The following is a 22,560-nucleotide window of genomic DNA, read 5'->3' on the forward strand; positions in this document are numbered from 1 at the left end:
TCCAGTCTACCTCCTGAAATCGGTTTCCTGCAATTCTGCCCCGCTTTCAAGTCCTCTTGGCAGCCTTACTTCAATATATTTTTGGACGATAGCTGCCATTTATAACTCTGCAGGTTTTATGAATTACAGTGCCCCTGAGCTCCTTTCTTCAACTCGCTTTCTTGTGAGCTGGCCGCAAAACCGCAGGATTGCTTCAGGCCCTAGTGTGGTTCCGGTATGGCATGCTGAGTCTTTGGTTAATTCCTCTTCCTGGTGGGAAATGAGAGTTAAATTTGCCCGTCCAGACACCTCCAGCTAGTCTCTCATTGGTTCTCCCTATTCCTGTTCATTTTCCGCAGAAATTGCAAACTGGGCCAAACAGGAGGTTAAAGGCACTGACTCTCCAAGTGGGGAGAGTGTTAGTAAAGCGTCTGGAATGTTGCACCCGAGTACCAGGGGACGAAAACTGAGACACATTTGAACACGTTTGCCGATCACACGGTGGATCATACTCTGGGTTCCACATGCATGTTTTAGCTGAAGGAAGAATCCCTTAAACCTGGAGAGTGGAGACCCATGGAATGGGTACCATGCAATATGACTTCAAAGGGTCTGCATTTCTAACCAAACCTCACCAATCCTATCACTGCTGCCTCTATGCCGCTGTACACATGTTTGATTCTCTTTCGGAGACATATAAATCCATACGTTTTAAGATTCTTACTAGTCAGGTATATTCTTAGGCGTTTAATATGGGGTGTTGAGTCCACTTCGTTGAGCAAGGAGTAGCTCTTGTCTATTACATATTTGGCTTATGGAACGGTATCTGTGCTCATTTCAATCTCTGGTTTTATGCAGCACCCCAATTCACCTTTCCCCTTAAGCAAGCATAAGTTGGTTTTCTACATTTGAGACCCTGTTCTGTTTTGTAATTCAGGTCCTGTGTAGCCAAGTTTTCATTCCGTGTAGTAGTGATATCTTATGATGTTTCTTTTTCTCTGTGACTTATTTCACTTAGAATCATCGTACCTGAATCCACTCATTATGCTGCTACGGGCCTGATGACATAGATTTCATTGCTGAGTGATATTGCATTGTACGTAAGTACCACAACTTCTTTATCCATTTTTCGCTTTCTGTGATATTGAACTTGTACCGTAAACGAGGTTCTTGTAAACAGAGCCGTCCCAAACTTTGGGGTGGCTGTGTCTTTTTGATTTTAATTTCCCTAAGCTATAGGACCATAAGTGGAAGTGCTCTAGGCTCTGTTGCTTTCTTTTTTAGATGTTTCAGGAAACACCATACACTTCTCCAGAGTGGCTGTTGGCAATTTACATCCCGCCCATCAGTATAACAAGGCTCCCAGTTCTCCATGGCCTGTCCTGCCTTTCTGGATTTTACACTTTTTTCAGATGGCCCTTTTGACTGGGGGGCAGTGAGACTCCATTGTAGTGCAGATTTCCTTTGCAAGCTTGCTTGGTGGGCCAAAAAGCGCGTATGCGTTTTTTCCTGAATATATTCAGGAAAAAACGCATACGCCCTTTTTGGCCAAGTGCATCATTGTGGACATTCTGCCTCTTTTCCTATGCTTTACATGCAATTCCAGTCTACCTCCTGAAATCGGTTTCCTGCAATTCTGCCCCGCTTTCAAGTCCTCTTGGCAGCCTTACTTCAATATATTTTTGGACGATAGCTGCCATTTATAACTCTGCAGGTTTTATGAATTACAGTGCCCCTGAGCTCCTTTCTTCAACTCGCTTTCTTGTGAGCTGGCCGCAAAACCGCAGGATTGCTTCAGGCCCTAGTGTGGTTCCGGTATGGCATGCTGAGTCTTTGGTTAATTCCTCTTCCTGGTGGGAAATGAGAGTTAAATTTGCCCGTCCAGACACCTCCAGCTAGTCTCTCATTGGTTCTCCCTATTCCTGTTCATTTTCCGCAGAAATTGCAAACTGGGCCAAACAGGAGGTTAAAGGCACTGACTCTCCAAGTGGGGAGAGTGTTAGTAAATCGTCTGGAATGTTGCACCCGAGTACCAGGGGACGAAAACTGAGACACATTTGAACACGTTTGCCGATCACACGGTGGATCATACTCTGGGTTCCACATGCATGTTTTAGCTGAAGGAAGAATCCCTTAAACCTGGAGAGTGGAGACCCATGGAATGGGTACCATGCAATATGACTTCAAAGGGTCTGCATTTGCTCACCGAACCTCACCAATCCTATCACTGCTGCCTTTATGCCGCTGTACACACGCTTGATTCTCTTTCGGAGACATATAAATCCATACGTTTTAAGATTCTTACCAGTCAGGTATATTCTTAGGCGTTTAATATGGGGTGTTGAGTCCACTTCGTTGAGCAAGGAGTAGCTCTTGTCTATTACATATTTGGCTTATGGAACGGTATCTGTGCTAATTTCAATCTCTGGTTTTATGCAGCACCCCAATTCTCCTTTCATCTTAAGCAAGCATAAGTTGGTTTTCTACATTTGAGACCCTGTTCTGTTTTGTAATTCAGTTCCTGTGTAGCCAAGTTTACATTCCGTTAGTGGTGTTATCTTATGATGTTTCTTTTTCTGTGTGACTTATTTCACTTAGAATCATCGTACGTGAATCCACTCATTATGCTGCTATGGGCCTGATGACATAGATTTCATTGCTGAGTGATATTGCATTGTACGTAAGTACCACAACTTCTTTATCCATTTTGCGCCTTCTGTGATATTGAACTTGTACCGTAAATGAGGTTTTTGTAAACAGAGCCGTCCCAAACTTTGGGGTGGCTGTGTCTTTTTGATTTTAATTTCCCTAAGCTATAGGACCATAAGTGGAAGTGCCCTAGGTTCTGTTGCTTTGTTTTTTAGATGTTTCAGGAAACACCATACACTTCTCCAGAGTAGCTGTTGGCAATTTACCTCCCGCCCATCAGCATAACAAGGCTCCCAGTTCTCCATGGCCTGTCCTGCCTTTCTGGATTTTACACTTTTTTCAGATGGCCCTTTTGACTGGGGGGCAGTGAGACTTCCTTGTAGTGCAGATTTCCTTTGCAAGCTTGCTTGGTTGGCCAAAAAGGGCGTATGCATTTTTTCCTGAATATATTCAGGAAAAAACGCATACGCCCTTTTTGGCCAAGTGCATCATTGTGGACGTTCTGCCTCTTTTCCTATGCTTTACATGCAATACCAGTCTACCTCCTGAAATTGGTTTCCTGCAATTCTGCCCCGCTTTCAAGTCCTCTTGGCAGCCTTACTTCAATATATTTTTGGACGATAGCTGTCATTTATAACTCTGCATGTTTGTGAATGACATTGCCCCTGAGCTCCTTTGTTCAACTCGCTTTCTTGTGAGCTGGCCGCAACACGGCAAGATTGCTTCAGGCCCTAGTGTGGTTCCCGCATGGCACGCTGAGCCTTTGGTTAATTCCTCTTCCTGGTGGGAAATGAGAGTTAAATTTGCGCGTCCAGACACCTCCAGCTAGTCTCTCATTGGTTCTCCCTATTCCTGTTCATTTTCCGCAGAAATTGCAAACTGGGCCAAACAGGAGGTTAAAGGCACTGACTCTCCAAGTGGGGAGAGTGTTAGTAAAGCGTCTGGAATGTTGCACCCGAGTACCAGTGGACAAAAACTGAGACACATTTGAACACGGTTCCGATCACACGGTGGATCATACTCTGGGTTACACATGTATGTTTTAGCTGAAGGAAGAATCCCATAAACTTGGAGAGTTGAGACCCATGGAATGGGTACCATGGAATATGACTTCAAAGGGTCTGCATTTGCTCACCGAACCTCACCAATCCTATCACTGCTGCGTTTATGCCACTGTACACACGCTTGATTCTCTTTGGGGGACATATAAATCCATAAGTTTTAAGATTCTTACTAGTCAGGTATATTCTTAGGCGTTTAATATGTGGTGTTGAGTCCACTTCGTTGAGCAAGGAGTAGCTCTTGTCTATTACATTTGTGGCTTCTGGAATGGTATCTGTGCTAATTTCAATCTCTGGTTTTATGCAGCACCCCAACTCACCTTTCCCCTTAAGCAAGCATAAGTTGGTTTTCTACATTTGAGACCCTGTTCTGTTTTGTAATTCAGGTCCTGTGTAGCCAAGTTTTCATTCCGTGTAGTAGTGATATCTTATGATGTTTCTTTTTCTCTGTGACTTATTTCACTTAGAATCATCGTACCTGAATCCACTCATTATGCTGCTACGGGCCTGATGACATAGATTTCATTGCTGAGTGATATTGCATTGTACGTAAGTACCACAACTTCTTTATCCATTTTTCGCTTTCTGTGATATTGAACTTGTACCGTAAATGAGGTTCTTGTAAACAGAGCCGTCCCAAACTTTGGGGTGGCTGGGTCTTTTTGATTTGAATTTCCCTAAGCTATAGGACCATAAGTGGAAGTGCCCTAGGCTCTGTTGCTTTCTTTTTTAGATGTTTCAGGAAACACCATACACTTCTCCAGAGTGGCTGTTGGTAATTTACATCCCGCCCATCAGTATAACAAGGCTCCCAGTTCTCCATGGCCTGTCCTGCCTTTCTGGATTTTACACTTTTTTCAGATGGCCCTTTTGACTGGGGGGCAGTGAGACTCCATTGTAGTGCAGATTTCCTTTGCAAGCTTGCTTGGTGGGCCAAAAAGCGCGTATGCGTTTTTTCCTGAATATATTCAGGAAAAAACGCATACGCCCTTTTTGGCCAAGTGCATCATTGTGGACGTTCTGCCTCTTTTCCTATGCTTTACATGCAATTCCAGTCTACCTCCTGAAATCGGTTTCCTGCAATTCTGCCCCGCTTTCAAGTCCTCTTGGCAGCCTTACTTCAATATATTTTTGGACGATAGCTGCCATTTATAACTCTGCAGGTTTTATGAATTACAGTGCCCCTGAGCTCCTTTCTTCAACTCGCTTTCTTGTGAGCTGGCCGCAAAACCGCAGGATTGCTTCAGGCCCTAGTGTGGTTCCGGTATGGCATGCTGAGTCTTTGGTTAATTCCTCTTCCTGGTGGGAAATGAGAGTTAAATTTGCCCGTCCAGACACCTCCAGCTAGTCTCTCATTGGTTCTCCCTATTCCTGTTCATTTTCCGCAGAAATTGCAAACTGGGCCAAACAGGAGGTTAAAGGCACTGACTCTCCAAGTGGGGAGAGTGTTAGTAAATCGTCTGGAATGTTGCACCCGAGTACCAGGGGACGAAAACTGAGACACATTTGAACACGTTTGCCGATCACACGGTGGATCATACTCTGGGTTCCACATGCATGTTTTAGCTGAAGGAAGAATCCCTTAAACCTGGAGAGTGGAGACCCATGGAATGGGTACCATGCAATATGACTTCAAAGGGTCTGCATTTGCTCACCGAACCTCACCAATCCTATCACTGCTGCCTTTATGCCGCTGTACACACGCTTGATTCTCTTTCGGAGACATATAAATCCATACGTTTTAAGATTCTTACCAGTCAGGTATATTCTTAGGCGTTTAATATGGGGTGTTGAGTCCACTTCGTTGAGCAAGGAGTAGCTCTTGTCTATTACATATTTGGCTTATGGAACGGTATCTGTGCTAATTTCAATCTCTGGTTTTATGCAGCACCCCAATTCTCCTTTCATCTTAAGCAAGCATAAGTTGGTTTTCTACATTTGAGACCCTGTTCTGTTTTGTAATTCAGTTCCTGTGTAGCCAAGTTTACATTCCGTTAGTGGTGTTATCTTATGATGTTTCTTTTTCTGTGTGACTTATTTCACTTAGAATCATCGTACGTGAATCCACTCATTATGCTGCTATGGGCCTGATGACATAGATTTCATTGCTGAGTGATATTGCATTGTACGTAAGTACCACAACTTCTTTATCCATTTTGCGCCTTCTGTGATATTGAACTTGTACCGTAAATGAGGTTTTTGTAAACAGAGCCGTCCCAAACTTTGGGGTGGCTGTGTCTTTTTGATTTTAATTTCCCTAAGCTATAGGACCATAAGTGGAAGTGCCCTAGGTTCTGTTGCTTTGTTTTTTAGATGTTTCAGGAAACACCATACACTTCTCCAGAGTAGCTGTTGGCAATTTACCTCCCGCCCATCAGCATAACAAGGCTCCCAGTTCTCCATGGCCTGTCCTGCCTTTCTGGATTTTACACTTTTTTCAGATGGCCCTTTTGACTGGGGGGCAGTGAGACTTCCTTGTAGTGCAGATTTCCTTTGCAAGCTTGCTTGGTTGGCCAAAAAGGGCGTATGCATTTTTTCCTGAATATATTCAGGAAAAAACGCATACGCCCTTTTTGGCCAAGTGCATCATTGTGGACGTTCTGCCTCTTTTCCTATGCTTTACATGCAATACCAGTCTACCTCCTGAAATTGGTTTCCTGCAATTCTGCCCCGCTTTCAAGTCCTCTTGGCAGCCTTACTTCAATATATTTTTGGACGATAGCTGTCATTTATAACTCTGCATGTTTGTGAATGACATTGCCCCTGAGCTCCTTTGTTCAACTCGCTTTCTTGTGAGCTGGCCGCAACACGGCAAGATTGCTTCAGGCCCTAGTGTGGTTCCCGCATGGCACGCTGAGCCTTTGGTTAATTCCTCTTCCTGGTGGGAAATGAGAGTTAAATTTGCGCGTCCAGACACCTCCAGCTAGTCTCTCATTGGTTCTCCCTATTCCTGTTCATTTTCCGCAGAAATTGCAAACTGGGCCAAACAGGAGGTTAAAGGCACTGACTCTCCAAGTGGGGAGAGTGTTAGTAAAGCGTCTGGAATGTTGCACCCGAGTACCAGTGGACAAAAACTGAGACACATTTGAACACGGTTCCGATCACACGGTGGATCATACTCTGGGTTACACATGTATGTTTTAGCTGAAGGAAGAATCCCATAAACTTGGAGAGTTGAGACCCATGGAATGGGTACCATGGAATATGACTTCAAAGGGTCTGCATTTGCTCACCGAACCTCACCAATCCTATCACTGCTGCGTTTATGCCACTGTACACACGCTTGATTCTCTTTGGGGGACATATAAATCCATAAGTTTTAAGATTCTTACTAGTCAGGTATATTCTTAGGCGTTTAATATGTGGTGTTGAGTCCACTTCGTTGAGCAAGGAGTAGCTCTTGTCTATTACATTTGTGGCTTCTGGAATGGTATCTGTGCTAATTTCAATCTCTGGTTTTATGCAGCACCCCAACTCACCTTTCCCCTTAAGCAAGCATAAGTTGGTTTTCTACATTTGAGACCCTGTTCTGTTTTGTAATTCAGGTCCTGTGTAGCCAAGTTTTCATTCCGTGTAGTAGTGATATCTTATGATGTTTCTTTTTCTCTGTGACTTATTTCACTTAGAATCATCGTACCTGAATCCACTCATTATGCTGCTACGGGCCTGATGACATAGATTTCATTGCTGAGTGATATTGCATTGTACGTAAGTACCACAACTTCTTTATCCATTTTTCGCTTTCTGTGATATTGAACTTGTACCGTAAATGAGGTTCTTGTAAACAGAGCCGTCCCAAACTTTGGGGTGGCTGGGTCTTTTTGATTTGAATTTCCCTAAGCTATAGGACCATAAGTGGAAGTGCCCTAGGCTCTGTTGCTTTCTTTTTTAGATGTTTCAGGAAACACCATACACTTCTCCAGAGTGGCTGTTGGTAATTTACATCCCGCCCATCAGTATAACAAGGCTCCCAGTTCTCCATGGCCTGTCCTGCCTTTCTGGATTTTACACTTTTTTCAGATGGCCCTTTTGACTGGGGGGCAGTGAGACTCCATTGTAGTGCAGATTTCCTTTGCAAGCTTGCTTGGTGGGCCAAAAAGCGCGTATGCGTTTTTTCCTGAATATATTCAGGAAAAAACGCATACGCCCTTTTTGGCCAAGTGCATCATTGTGGACGTTCTGCCTCTTTTCCTATGCTTTACATGCAATTCCAGTCTACCTCCTGAAATCGGTTTCCTGCAATTCTGCCCCGCTTTCAAGTCCTCTTGGCAGCCTTACTTCAATATATTTTTGGACGATAGCTGCCATTTATAACTCTGCAGGTTTTATGAATTACAGTGCCCCTGAGCTCCTTTCTTCAACTCGCTTTCTTGTGAGCTGGCCGCAAAACCGCAGGATTGCTTCAGGCCCTAGTGTGGTTCCGGTATGGCATGCTGAGTCTTTGGTTAATTCCTCTTCCTGGTGGGAAATGAGAGTTAAATTTGCCCGTCCAGACACCTCCAGCTAGTCTCTCATTGGTTCTCCCTATTCCTGTTCATTTTCCGCAGAAATTGCAAACTGGGCCAAACAGGAGGTTAAAGGCACTGACTCTCCAAGTGGGGAGAGTGTTAGTAAAGCGTCTGGAATGTTGCACCCGAGTACCAGGGGACGAAAACTGAGACACATTTGAACACGTTTGCCGATCACACGGTGGATCATACTCTGGGTTCCACATGCATGTTTTAGCTGAAGGAAGAATCCCTTAAACCTGGAGAGTGGAGACCCATGGAATGGGTACCATGCAATATGACTTCAAAGGGTCTGCATTTCTAACCAAACCTCACCAATCCTATCACTGCTGCCTCTATGCCGCTGTACACATGTTTGATTCTCTTTCGGAGACATATAAATCCATACGTTTTAAGATTCTTACTAGTCAGGTATATTCTTAGGCGTTTAATATGGGGTGTTGAGTCCACTTCGTTGAGCAAGGAGTAGCTCTTGTCTATTACATATTTGGCTTATGGAACGGTATCTGTGCTCATTTCAATCTCTGGTTTTATGCAGCACCCCAATTCACCTTTCCCCTTAAGCAAGCATAAGTTGGTTTTCTACATTTGAGACCCTGTTCTGTTTTGTAATTCAGGTCCTGTGTAGCCAAGTTTTCATTCCGTGTAGTAGTGATATCTTATGATGTTTCTTTTTCTCTGTGACTTATTTCACTTAGAATCATCGTACCTGAATCCACTCATTATGCTGCTACGGGCCTGATGACATAGATTTCATTGCTGAGTGATATTGCATTGTACGTAAGTACCACAACTTCTTTATCCATTTTTCGCTTTCTGTGATATTGAACTTGTACCGTAAACGAGGTTCTTGTAAACAGAGCCGTCCCAAACTTTGGGGTGGCTGTGTCTTTTTGATTTTAATTTCCCTAAGCTATAGGACCATAAGTGGAAGTGCTCTAGGCTCTGTTGCTTTCTTTTTTAGATGTTTCAGGAAACACCATACACTTCTCCAGAGTGGCTGTTGGCAATTTACATCCCGCCCATCAGTATAACAAGGCTCCCAGTTCTCCATGGCCTGTCCTGCCTTTCTGGATTTTACACTTTTTTCAGATGGCCCTTTTGACTGGGGGGCAGTGAGACTCCATTGTAGTGCAGATTTCCTTTGCAAGCTTGCTTGGTGGGCCAAAAAGCGCGTATGCGTTTTTTCCTGAATATATTCAGGAAAAAACGCATACGCCCTTTTTGGCCAAGTGCATCATTGTGGACATTCTGCCTCTTTTCCTATGCTTTACATGCAATTCCAGTCTACCTCCTGAAATCGGTTTCCTGCAATTCTGCCCCGCTTTCAAGTCCTCTTGGCAGCCTTACTTCAATATATTTTTGGACGATAGCTGCCATTTATAACTCTGCAGGTTTTATGAATTACAGTGCCCCTGAGCTCCTTTCTTCAACTCGCTTTCTTGTGAGCTGGCCGCAAAACCGCAGGATTGCTTCAGGCCCTAGTGTGGTTCCGGTATGGCATGCTGAGTCTTTGGTTAATTCCTCTTCCTGGTGGGAAATGAGAGTTAAATTTGCCCGTCCAGACACCTCCAGCTAGTCTCTCATTGGTTCTCCCTATTCCTGTTCATTTTCCGCAGAAATTGCAAACTGGGCCAAAAAGGAGGTTAAAGGCACTGACTCTCCAAGTGGGGAGAGTGTTAGTAAAGCGTCTGGAATGTTGCACCCGAGTACCAGGGGACAAAAACTGAGACACATTTGAACATGTTTCCCGATCACACGGTGGATCATACTCTGGGTTCCACATGCATGTTTTAGCTGAAGGAAGAATCCCTTAAACCTGGAGAGTGGAGACCCATGGAATGGGTACCATGCAATATGACTTCAAAGGGTCTGCATTTCTCACCGAACCTCACCAATCCTATCTCTGCTGCCTTTATGCCGCTGTACACACGCTTGATTCTCTTTCGGAGACATATAAATCCATACGTTTTAAGATTCTTACTAGTCAGGTATATTCTTAGGCGTTTAATATGGGGTGTTGAGTCCACTTCGTTGAGCAAGGAGTAGCTCTTGTCTATTACATATTTGGCTTATGGAACGGTATCTGTGCTAATTTCAATCTCTGGTTTTATGCAGCACCCCAATTCACCTTTCCCCTTAAGCAAGCATAAGTTGGTTTTCTACATTTGAGACCCTGTTCTGTTTTGTAATTCAGTTCCTGTGTAGCCAAGTTTACATTCCGTTAGTGGTGTTATCTTATGATGTTTCTTTTTCTGTGTGACTTATTTCACTTAGAATCATCGTACGTGAATCCACTCATTATGCTGCTATGGGCCTGATGACATAGATTTCATTGCTGAGTGATATTGCATTGTACGTAAGTACCACAACTTCTTTATCCATTTTGCGCCTTCTGTGATATTGAACTTGTACCGTAAATGAGGTTTTTGTAAACAGAGCCGTCCCAAACTTTGGGGTGGCTGTGTCTTTTTGATTTTAATTTCCCTATGCTATAGGACCATAAGTGGAAGTGCCCTAGGCTCTGTTGCTTTGTTTTTTAGATGTTTCAGGAAACACCATACACTTCTCCAGAGTAGCTGTTGGCAATTTACCTCCCGCCCATCAGCATAACAAGGCTCCCAGTTCTCCATGGCCTGTCCTGCCTTTCTGGATTTTACACTTTTTTCAGATGGCCCTTTTGACTGGGGGGCAGTGAGACTTCCTTGTAGTGCAGATTTCCTTTGCAAGCTTGCTTGGTTGGCCAAAAAGGTCGTATGCATTTTTTCCTGAATATATTCAGGAAAAAACGCATACGCCCTTTTTGGCCAAGTGCATCATTGTGGACGTTCTGCCTCTTTTCCTATGCTTTACATGCAATACCAGTCTACCTCCTGAAATTGGTTTCCTGCAATTCTGCCCCGCTTTCAAGTCCTCTTGGCAGCCTTACTTCAATATATTTTTGGACGATAGCTGTCATTTATAACTCTGCATGTTTGTGAATGACATTGCCCCTGAGCTCCTTTGTTCAACTCGCTTTCTTGTGAGCTGGCCGCAACACCGCAAGATTGCTTCAGGCCCTAGTGTGGTTCCCGCATGGCACGCTGAGCCTTTGGTTAATTCCTCTTCCTGGTGGGAAATGAGAGTTAAATTTGCCCGTCCAGACACCTCCAGCTAGTCTCTCATTGGTTCTCCCTATTCCTGTTCATTTTCCGCAGAAATTGCAAACTGGGCCAAACAGGAGGTTAAAGGCACTGACTCTCCAAGTGGGGAGAGTGTTAGTAAAGCGTCTGGAATGTTGCACCCGAGTACCAGTGGACAAAAACTGAGACACATTTGAACACGGTTCCGATCACACGGTGGATCATACTCTGGGTTACACATGTATGTTTTAGCTGAAGGAAGAATCCCATAAACTTGGAGAGTTGAGACCCATGGAATGGGTACCATGGAATATGACTTCAAAGGGTCTGCATTTGCTCACCGAACCTCACCAATCCTATCACTGCTGCGTTTATGCCACTGTACACACGCTTGATTCTCTTTGGGAGACATATAAATCCATAAGTTTTAAGATTCTTACTAGTCAGGTATATTCTTAGGCGTTTAATATGGGGTGTTGAGTCCACTTCGTTGAGCAAGGAGTAGCTCTTGTCTATTACATTTGTGGCTTCTGGAACGGTATCTGTGCTAATTTCAATCTCTGGTTTTATGCAGCACCCCAACTCACCTTTCCCCTTAAGCAAGCATAAGTTGGTTTTCTACATTTGAGACCCTGTTCTGTTTTGTAATTCAGGTCCTGTGTAGCCAAGTTTTCATTCCGTGTAGTAGTGATATCTTATGATGTTTCTTTTTCTCTGTGACTTATTTCACTTAGAATCATCGTACCTGAATCCACTCATTATGCTGCTACGGGCCTGATGACATAGATTTCATTGCTGAGTGATATTGCATTGTACGTAAGTACCACAACTTCTTTATCCATTTTTCGCTTTCTGTGATATTGAACTTGTACCGTAAACGAGGTTCTTGTAAACAGAGCCGTCCCAAACTTTGGGGTGGCTGTGTCTTTTTGATTTTAATTTCCCTAAGCTATAGGACCATAAGTGGAAGTGCCCTAGGCTCTGTTGCTTTCTTTTTTAGATGTTTCAGGAAACACCATACACTTCTCCAGAGTGGCTGTTGGCAATTTACATCCCGCCCATCAGTATAACAAGGCTCCCAGTTCTCCATGGCCTGTCCTGCCTTTCTGGATTTTACACTTTTTTCAGATGGCCCTTTTGACTGGGGGGCAGTGAGACTCCATTGTAATGCAGATTTCCTTTGCAAGCTTGCTTGGTGGGCCAAAAAGCGCGTATGCGTTTTTTCCTGAATATATTCAGGAAAAAACGCATATGCCCTTTTTGGCCAAGTGCATCATTGTGGACATTCTGCCTCTTTTCCTATGCTTTACATGCAATTCCAGTCTACCTCCTGAAATCGGTTTCCTGCAATTCTGCCCCGCTTTCAAGTCCTCTTGGCAGCCTTACTTCAATATATTTTTGGACGATAGCTGCCATTTATAACTCTGCAGGTTTTATGAATTACAGTGCCCCTGAGCTCCTTTCTTCAACTCGCTTTCTTGTGAGCTGGCCGCAAAACCGCAGGATTGCTTCAGGCCCTAGTGTGGTTCCGGTATGGCATGCTGAGTCTTTGGTTAATTCCTCTTCCTGGTGGGAAATGAGAGTTAAATTTGCCCGTCCAGACACCTCCAGCTAGTCTCTCATTGGTTCTCCCTATTCCTGTTCATTTTCCGCAGAAATTGCAAACTGGGCCAAACAGGAGGTTAAAGGCACTGACTCTCCAAGTGGGGAGAGTGTTAGTAAAGCGTCTGGAATGTTGCACCCGAGTACCAGGGGACAAAAACTGAGACACATTTGAACACGTTTCCCGATCACACGGTGGATCATACTCTGGGTTCCACATGCATGTTTTAGCTGAAGGAAGAATCCCTTAAACCTGGAGAGTGGAGACCCATGGAATGGGTACCATGCAATATGACTTCAAAGGGTCTGCATTTCTCACCGAACCTCACCAATCCTATCTCTGCTGCCTTTATGCCGCTGTACACACGCTTGATTCTCTTTTGGAGACATATAAATCCATACGTTTTAAGATTCTTACTAGTCAGGTATATTCTTAGGCGTTTAATATGGGGTGTTGAGTCCACTTCGTTGAGCAAGGAGTAGCTCTTGTCTATTACATATTTGGCTTATGGAACGGTATCTGTGCTAATTTCAATCTCTGGTTTTATGCAGCACCCCAATTCACCTTTCCCCTTAAGCAAGCATAAGTTGGTTTTCTACATTTGAGACCCTGTTCTGTTTTGTAATTCAGTTCCTGTGTAGCCAAGTTTACATTCCGTTAGTGGTGTTATCTTATGATGTTTCTTTTTCTGTGTGACTTATTTCACTTAGAATCATCGTACGTGAATCCACTCATTATGCTGCTATGGGCCTGATGACATAGATTTCATTGCTGAGTGATATTGCATTGTACGTAAGTACCACAACTTCTTTATCCATTTTGCGCTTTCTGTGATATTGAACTTGTACCGTAAATGAGGTTTTTGTAAACAGAGCCGTCCCAACCTTTGGGGTGGCTGTGTCTTTTTGATTTTAATTTCCCTAAGCTATAGGACCATAAGTGGAAGTGCCCTAGGTTCTGTTGCTTTGTTTTTTAGATGTTTCAGGAAACACCATACACTTCTCCAGAGTAGCTGTTGGCAATTTACATCCCGCCCATCAGCATAACAAGGCTCCCAGTTCTCCATGGCCTGTCCTGCCTTTCTGGATTTTACACTTTTTTCAGATGGCCCTTTTGACTGGGGGGCAGTGAGACTTCCTTGTAGTGCAGATTTCCTTTGCAAGCTTGCTTGGTTGGCCAAAAAGGTCGTATGCATTTTTTCCTGAATATATTCAGGAAAAAACGCATACGCCCTTTTTGGCCAAGTGCATCATTGTGGACGTTCTGCCTCTTTTCCTATGCTTTACATGCAATACCAGTCTACCTCCTGAAATTGGTTTCCTGCAATTCTGCCCCGCTTTCAAGTCCTCTTGGCAGCCTTACTTCAATATATTTTTGGACGATAGCTGTCATTTATAACTCTGCATGTTTGTGAATGACATTGCCCCTGAGCTCTTTGTTCAACTCGCTTTCTTGTGAGCTGGCCGCAACACCGCAAGATTGCTTCAGGCCCTAGTGTGGTTCCCGCATGGCACGCTGAGCCTTTGGTTAATTCCTCTTCCTGGTGGGAAATGAGAGTTAAATTTGCCCGTCCAGACACCTCCAGCTAGTCTCTCATTGGTTCTCCCTATTCCTGTTCATTTTCCGCAGAAATTGCAAACTGGGCCAAACAGGAGGTTAAAGGCACTGACTCTCCAAGTGGGGAGAGTGTTAGTAAAGCGTCTGGAATGTTGCACCCGAGTACCAGGGGACAAAAACTGAGACACATTTGAACACGTTTCCCGATCACACGGTGGATCATACTCTGGGTTCCACATGCATGTTTTAGCTGAAGGAAGAATCCCTTAAACCTGGAGAGTGGAGACCCATGGAATGGGTACCATGCAATATGACTTCAAAGGGTCTGCATTTCTCACCGAACCTCACCAATCCTATCTCTGCTGCCTTTATGCCGCTGTACACACGCTTGATTCTCTTTCGGAGACATATAAATCCATACGTTTTAAGATTCTTACTAGTCAGGTATATTCTTAGGCGTTTAATATGGGGTGTTGAGTCCACTTCGTTGAGCAAGGAGTAGCCCTTGTCTATTACATATTTGGCTTATGGAACGGTATCTGTGCTAATTTCAATCTCTGGTTGTATGCAGCACCCCAATTCACCTTTCCCCTTAAGCAAGCATAAGTTGGTTTTCTACATTTGAGACCCTGTTCTGTTTTGTAATTCAGTTCCTGTGTAGCCAAGTTTACATTCCGTTAGTGGTGTTATCTTATGATGTTTCTTTTTCTGTGTGACTTATTTCACTTAGAATCATCGTACGTGAATCCACTCATTATGCTGCTGTGGGCCTGATGACATAGATTTCATTGCTGAGTGATATTGCATTGTACGTAAGTACCACAACTTCTTTATCCATTTTGCGCTTTCTGTGATATTGAACTTGTACCGTAAATGAGGTTTTTGTAAACAGAGCCGTCCCAAACTTTGGGGTGGCTGTGTCTTTTTGATTTTAATTTCCCTAAGCTATAGGACCATAAGTGGAAGTGCCCTAGGTTCTGTTGCTTTGTTTTTTAGATGTTTCAGGAAACACCATACACTTCTCCAGAGTAGCTGTTGGCAATTTACCTCCCGCCCATCAGCATAACAAGGCTCCCAGTTCTCCATGGCCTGTCCTGCCTTTCTGGATTTTACACTTTTTTCAGATGGCCCTTTTGACTGGGGGGCAGTGAGACTTCCTTGTAGTGCAGATTTCCTTTGCAAGCTTGCTTGGTTGGCCAAAAAGGTCGTATGCATTTTTTCCTGAATATATTCAGGAAAAAACGCATACGCTCTTTTTGGCCAAGTGCATCATTGTGGACGTTCTGCCTCTTTTCCTATGCTTTACATGCAATACCAGTCTACCTCCTGAAATTGGTTTCCTGCAATTCTGCCCCGCTTTCAAGTCCTCTTGGCAGCCTTACTTCAATATATTTTTGGACGATAGCTGTCATTTATAACTCTGCATGTTTGTGAATGACATTGCCCCTGAGCTCTTTGTTCAACTCGCTTTCTTGTGAGCTGGCCGCAACACCGCAAGATTGCTTCAGGCCCTAGTGTGGTTCCCGCATGGCACGCTGAGCCTTTGGTTAATTCCTCTTCCTGGTGGGAAATGAGAGTTAAATTTGCCCGTCCAGACACCTCCAGCTAGTCTCTCATTGGTTCTCCCTATTCCTGTTCATTTTCCGCAGAAATTGCAAACTGAGCCAAACAGGAGGTTAAAGGCACTGACTCTCCAAGTGGGGAGAGTGTTAGTAAAGCGTCTGGAATGTTGCACCCGAGTACCAGTGGACAAAAACTGAGACACATTTGAACACGGTTCCGATCACACGGTGGATCATACTCTGGGTTACACATGTATGTTTTAGCTGAAGGAAGAATCCCATAAACTTGGAGAGTTGAGACCCATGGAATGGGTACCATGGAATATGACTTCAAAGGGTCTGCATTTTCTCACCGAACCTCACCAATCCTATCACTGCTGCGTTTATGCCACTGTACACACGCTTGATTCTCTTTGGGAGACATATAAATCCATAAGTTTTAAGATTCTTACTAGTCAGGTATATTCTTAGGCGTTGAATATGTGGTGTTGAGTCCACTTCGCTGAGCAAGGAGTAGCTCTTGTCTATTACATTTGTGGCTTCTGGAACGGTATCTGTGCTAATTTCAATCTCTGGTTTTATGCAGCACCCCAATTCACCTTTCCCCTTAAGCAAGCATAAGTTGGTTTTCTACATTTGAGACCCTGTTCTGTTTTGTAATTCAGTTCCTGTGTCGCCAAGTTTACATTCCGTGTAGTAGTGATATCTTATGATGTTTCTTTTTCTCTGTGACTTATTTCACTTAGAATCATCGTACCTGAATCCACTCATTATGCTGCTACGGGCCTGATGACATAGATTTCATTGCTGAGTGATATTGCATTGTACGTAAGTACCACAACTTCTTTATCCATTTTTCGCTTTCTGTGATATTGAACTTGTACTGTAAACGAGGTTCTTGTAAACAGAGCCGTCCCAAACTTTGGGGTGGCTGTGTCTTTTTGATTTTAATTTCCCTAAGCTATAGGACCATAAGTGGAAGTGCCCTAGGCTCTGTTGCTTTGTTTTTTAGATGTTTCAGGAAACACCATACACTTCTCCAGAGTGGCTGTTGGCAATTTACATCCCGCCCATCAGCATAACAAGGCTCCCAGTTCTCCATGGCCTGTCCTGCCTTTCTGGGTTTTACACTTTTTTCAGATGGCCCTTTTGACCGGGGGGCAGTGAGACTTCATTGTAGTGCAGATTTCCTTTGCAGGGTTGCTTGGTGGGCCAAAAAGTGCGTATGCGTTTTTTCCTGAATATATTCAGGAAAAAACGCATACGCCCTTTTCGGCCAAGTGCATCATTGTGGACGTTCTGCCTCTTTTCCTATGCTTTACATGCAATTCCAGTCTACCTCCTGAAATCGGTTTCCTGCAATTCTGCCCCGCTTTCAAGTCCTCTTGGCAGCCTTACTTCAATATATTTTTGGACGATAGCTGTCATTTATAACTCTGCAGGTTTGTGAATTACAGTGCCCCTGAGCTCCTTCCTTCAACTTGCTTTCTTGTGAGCTGGCCGCAACACCACAGGATTGCTTCAGGCCCTAGTGTGGTTCTGGCATGGCACGCTGAGCCTTTGGTTAATTCCTCTTCCTGGTGGGAAATGAGAGTTAAATTTGCCCGTCCAGACACCTCCAGCTAGTCTCTAATTGGTTCTCCCTATTCCTGTTCATGTTCCGCAGAAATTGCAAACTGGGGCAAAGAGGAGGTTAAAGGCACTGACTCTCCAAGTGGGGAGAGTGTTAGTAAAGCGTCTGGAATGTTGCACCCGAGTACTAGGGGACGAAAACTGAGACACATTTGAACACACTTCCCGATGACAGGTGGATCATACTCTGGGTTCCACATGCATGTTTTAGCTGAAGGAAGAATCCCTTAAACCTGGAGAGTTGAGACCCATGGAATGGGTAACATGCAATATGACTTCAAAGGGTCTGCATTTGCTCACCGAACCTCACCAATCCTATGACTGCTGCATTTATGCCGCTGTACACATGTTTGATTCTCTTTCGGAGACATATAACTCCATAGGTTTTAAGATTCTTACTAGTCTGGTATATTCTTAGGCGTTTAATATGGGGTGTTGTGTCCACTTCATTGAGCAAGGAGTAGCTCTTGTCTATTACATATTTGGCTTATGGAACGGTATCTGTGCTAATTTCAATCTCTGGTTTTATGCAGCACCCCAACTCACCTTTCCCCTTAAGCAAGCATAAGTTGGTTTTCTACATTTGAGACCCTTTTCTGTTTTGTAATTCAGTTCCTGTGTAGCCAGGTTTACATTCCGTGTAGTAGTGATATCTTATGATGTTTCTTTTTCTGTGTGACTTATTTCACTTAGAATCATCGTACCTGAATCCACTCATTATGTTGCTATGGGCCTGATGAGATAGATTTCTTTGCTGCGTGATATTGCATTGTACGTAAGTACCACAACTTCTTTATCCATTTTTCGTTTTCTGTGATATTGAACTTCTACCGTAAACGAGGTTCTTGTAAACAGAGCCGTCCCAAACTTTGGGGTGGCTGTGTCTTTTTGATTTTAATTTCCCTAAGCTATAGGACCATAAGTGGAAGTGCCCTACGCTCTGTTGCTTTGTTTTGTAGATGTTTCAGGAAACACCATACACTTCTCCAGAGTGGCTGTTGGCAATTTACATCCCACCCATCAGCATGACAAGGCTCCCAGTTCTCAATGGCGTGTCCTGCCTTTCTGGGTTTTACACTTTTTTCAGATGGCCCTTTTGACCGGGGGGCAGTGAGACTTCATTGTAGTGCAGATTTCCTTTGCAAGCTTGCTTGGTTGGCCAAAAAGGGCGTATGCGTTTTTTCCTGAATATACTCAGGAAAAAACGCATACGCCCTTTTTGGCCAAGTGCGTCATTGTGGACTTTCTGCCTCTTTTCCTATGCTTTACATGCAATTCCAGTCTACATTCTGAAATCGATTTCCTGCAATTCTGCCCCGCTTTCAAGTCCTCTTGGCAGCCTTACTTCAATATATTTTTGGACGATAGCTGCCATTTATAACTCTGCAGGTTTTATGAATTACAGTGCCCCTGAGCTCCTTTCTTCAACTCGCTTTCTTGTGAGCTGGCCGCAAAACCGCAGGATTGCTTCAGGCCCTAGTGTGGTTCCGGTATGGCATGCTGAGTCTTTGGTTAATTCCTCTTCCTGGTGGGAAATGAGAGTTAAATTTGCCCGTCCAGACACCTCCAGCTAGTCTCTCATTGGTTCTCCCTATTCCTGTTCATTTTCCGCAGAAATTGCAAACTGGGCCAAACAGGAGGTTAAAGGCACTGACTCTCCAAGTGGGGAGAGTGTTAGTAAAGCGTCTGGAATGTTGCACCCGAGTACCAGGGGACAAAAACTGAGACACATTTGAACACGTTTCCCGATCACACGGTGGATCATACTCTGGGTTCCACATGCATGTTTTAGCTGAAGGAAGAATCCCTTAAACCTGGAGAGTGGAGACCCATGGAATGGGTACCATGCAATATGACTTCAAAGGGTCTGCATTTCTCACCGAACCTCACCAATCCTATCTCTGCTGCCTTTATGCCGCTGTACACACGCTTGATTCTCTTTTGGAGACATATAAATCCATACGTTTTAAGATTCTTACTAGTCAGGTATATTCTTAGGCGTTTAATATGGGGTGTTGAGTCCACTTCGTTGAGCAAGGAGTAGCTCTTGTCTATTACATATTTGGCTTATGGAACGGTATCTGTGCTAATTTCAATCTCTGGTTTTATGCAGCACCCCAATTCACCTTTCCCCTTAAGCAAGCATAAGTTGGTTTTCTACATTTGAGACCCTGTTCTGTTTTGTAATTCAGTTCCTGTGTAGCCAAGTTTACATTCCGTTAGTGGTGTTATCTTATGATGTTTCTTTTTCTGTGTGACTTATTTCACTTAGAATCATCGTACGTGAATCCACTCATTATGCTGCTATGGGCCTGATGACATAGATTTCATTGCTGAGTGATATTGCATTGTACGTAAGTACCACAACTTCTTTATCCATTTTGCGCTTTCTGTGATATTGAACTTGTACCGTAAATGAGGTTTTTGTAAACAGAGCCGTCCCAACCTTTGGGGTGGCTGTGTCTTTTTGATTTTAATTTCCCTAAGCTATAGGACCATAAGTGGAAGTGCCCTAGGTTCTGTTGCTTTGTTTTTTAGATGTTTCAGGAAACACCATACACTTCTCCAGAGTAGCTGTTGGCAATTTACATCCCGCCCATCAGCATAACAAGGCTCCCAGTTCTCCATGGCCTGTCCTGCCTTTCTGGATTTTACACTTTTTTCAGATGGCCCTTTTGACTGGGGGGCAGTGAGACTTCCTTGTAGTGCAGATTTCCTTTGCAAGCTTGCTTGGTTGGCCAAAAAGGTCGTATGCATTTTTTCCTGAATATATTCAGGAAAAAACGCATACGCCCTTTTTGGCCAAGTGCATCATTGTGGACGTTCTGCCTCTTTTCCTATGCTTTACATGCAATACCAGTCTACCTCCTGAAATTGGTTTCCTGCAATTCTGCCCCGCTTTCAAGTCCTCTTGGCAGCCTTACTTCAATATATTTTTGGACGATAGCTGTCATTTATAACTCTGCATGTTTGTGAATGACATTGCCCCTGAGCTCTTTGTTCAACTCGCTTTCTTGTGAGCTGGCCGCAACACCGCAAGATTGCTTCAGGCCCTAGTGTGGTTCCCGCATGGCACGCTGAGCCTTTGGTTAATTCCTCTTCCTGGTGGGAAATGAGAGTTAAATTTGCCCGTCCAGACACCTCCAGCTAGTCTCTCATTGGTTCTCCCTATTCCTGTTCATTTTCCGCAGAAATTGCAAACTGGGCCAAACAGGAGGTTAAAGGCACTGACTCTCCAAGTGGGGAGAGTGTTAGTAAAGCGTCTGGAATGTTGCACCCGAGTACCAGGGGACAAAAACTGAGACACATTTGAACACGTTTCCCGATCACACGGTGGATCATACTCTGGGTTCCACATGCATGTTTTAGCTGAAGGAAGAATCCCTTAAACCTGGAGAGTGGAGACCCATGGAATGGGTACCATGCAATATGACTTCAAAGGGTCTGCATTTCTCACCGAACCTCACCAATCCTATCTCTGCTGCCTTTATGCCGCTGTACACACGCTTGATTCTCTTTCGGAGACATATAAATCCATACGTTTTAAGATTCTTACTAGTCAGGTATATTCTTAGGCGTTTAATATGGGGTGTTGAGTCCACTTCGTTGAGCAAGGAGTAGCTCTTGTCTATTACATATTTGGCTTATGGAACGGTATCTGTGCTAATTTCAATCTCTGGTTGTATGCAGCACCCCAATTCACCTTTCCCCTTAAGCAAGCATAAGTTGGTTTTCTACATTTGAGACCCTGTTCTGTTTTGTAATTCAGTTCCTGTGTAGCCAAGTTTACATTCCGTTAGTGGTGTTATCTTATGATGTTTCTTTTTCTGTGTGACTTATTTCACTTAGAATCATCGTACGTGAATCCACTCATTATGCTGCTGTGGGCCTGATGACATAGATTTCATTGCTGAGTGATATTGCATTGTACGTAAGTACCACAACTATTTTATCCATTTTGCGCTTTCTGTGATATTGAACTTGTACCGTAAATGAGGTTTTTGTAAACAGAGCCGTCCCAAACTTTGGGGTGGCTGTGTCTTTTTGATTTTAATTTCCCTAAGCTATAGGACCATAAGTGGAAGTGCCCTAGGTTCTGTTGCTTTGTTTTTTAGATGTTTCAGGAAACACCATACACTTCTCCAGAGTAGCTGTTGGCAATTTACCTCCCGCCCATCAGCATAACAAGGCTCCCAGTTCTCCATGGCCTGTCCTGCCTTTCTGGATTTTACACTTTTTTCAGATGGCCCTTTTGACTGGGGGGCAGTGAGACTTCCTTGTAGTGCAGATTTCCTTTGCAAGCTTGCTTGGTTGGCCAAAAAGGTCGTATGCATTTTTTCCTGAATATATTCAGGAAAAAACGCATACGCTCTTTTTGGCCAAGTGCATCATTGTGGACGTTCTGCCTCTTTTCCTATGCTTTACATGCAATACCAGTCTACCTCCTGAAATTGGTTTCCTGCAATTCTGCCCCGCTTTCAAGTCCTCTTGGCAGCCTTACTTCAATATATTTTTGGACGATAGCTGTCATTTATAACTCTGCATGTTTGTGAATGACATTGCCCCTGAGCTCTTTGTTCAACTCGCTTTCTTGTGAGCTGGCCGCAACACCGCAAGATTGCTTCAGGCCCTAGTGTGGTTCCCGCATGGCACGCTGAGCCTTTGGTTAATTCCTCTTCCTGGTGGGAAATGAGAGTTAAATTTGCCCGTCCAGACACCTCCAGCTAGTCTCTCATTGGTTCTCCCTATTCCTGTTCATTTTCCGCAGAAATTGCAAACTGAGCCAAACAGGAGGTTAAAGGCACTGACTCTCCAAGTGGGGAGAGTGTTAGTAAAGCGTCTGGAATGTTGCACCCGAGTACCAGTGGACAAAAACTGAGACACATT

Source organism: Orcinus orca, chromosome 2, assembly GCF_937001465.1.
Source record: "Orcinus orca chromosome 2, mOrcOrc1.1, whole genome shotgun sequence".
In the NCBI taxonomy this organism is placed as follows: Eukaryota; Metazoa; Chordata; class Mammalia; order Artiodactyla; family Delphinidae; genus Orcinus; species Orcinus orca.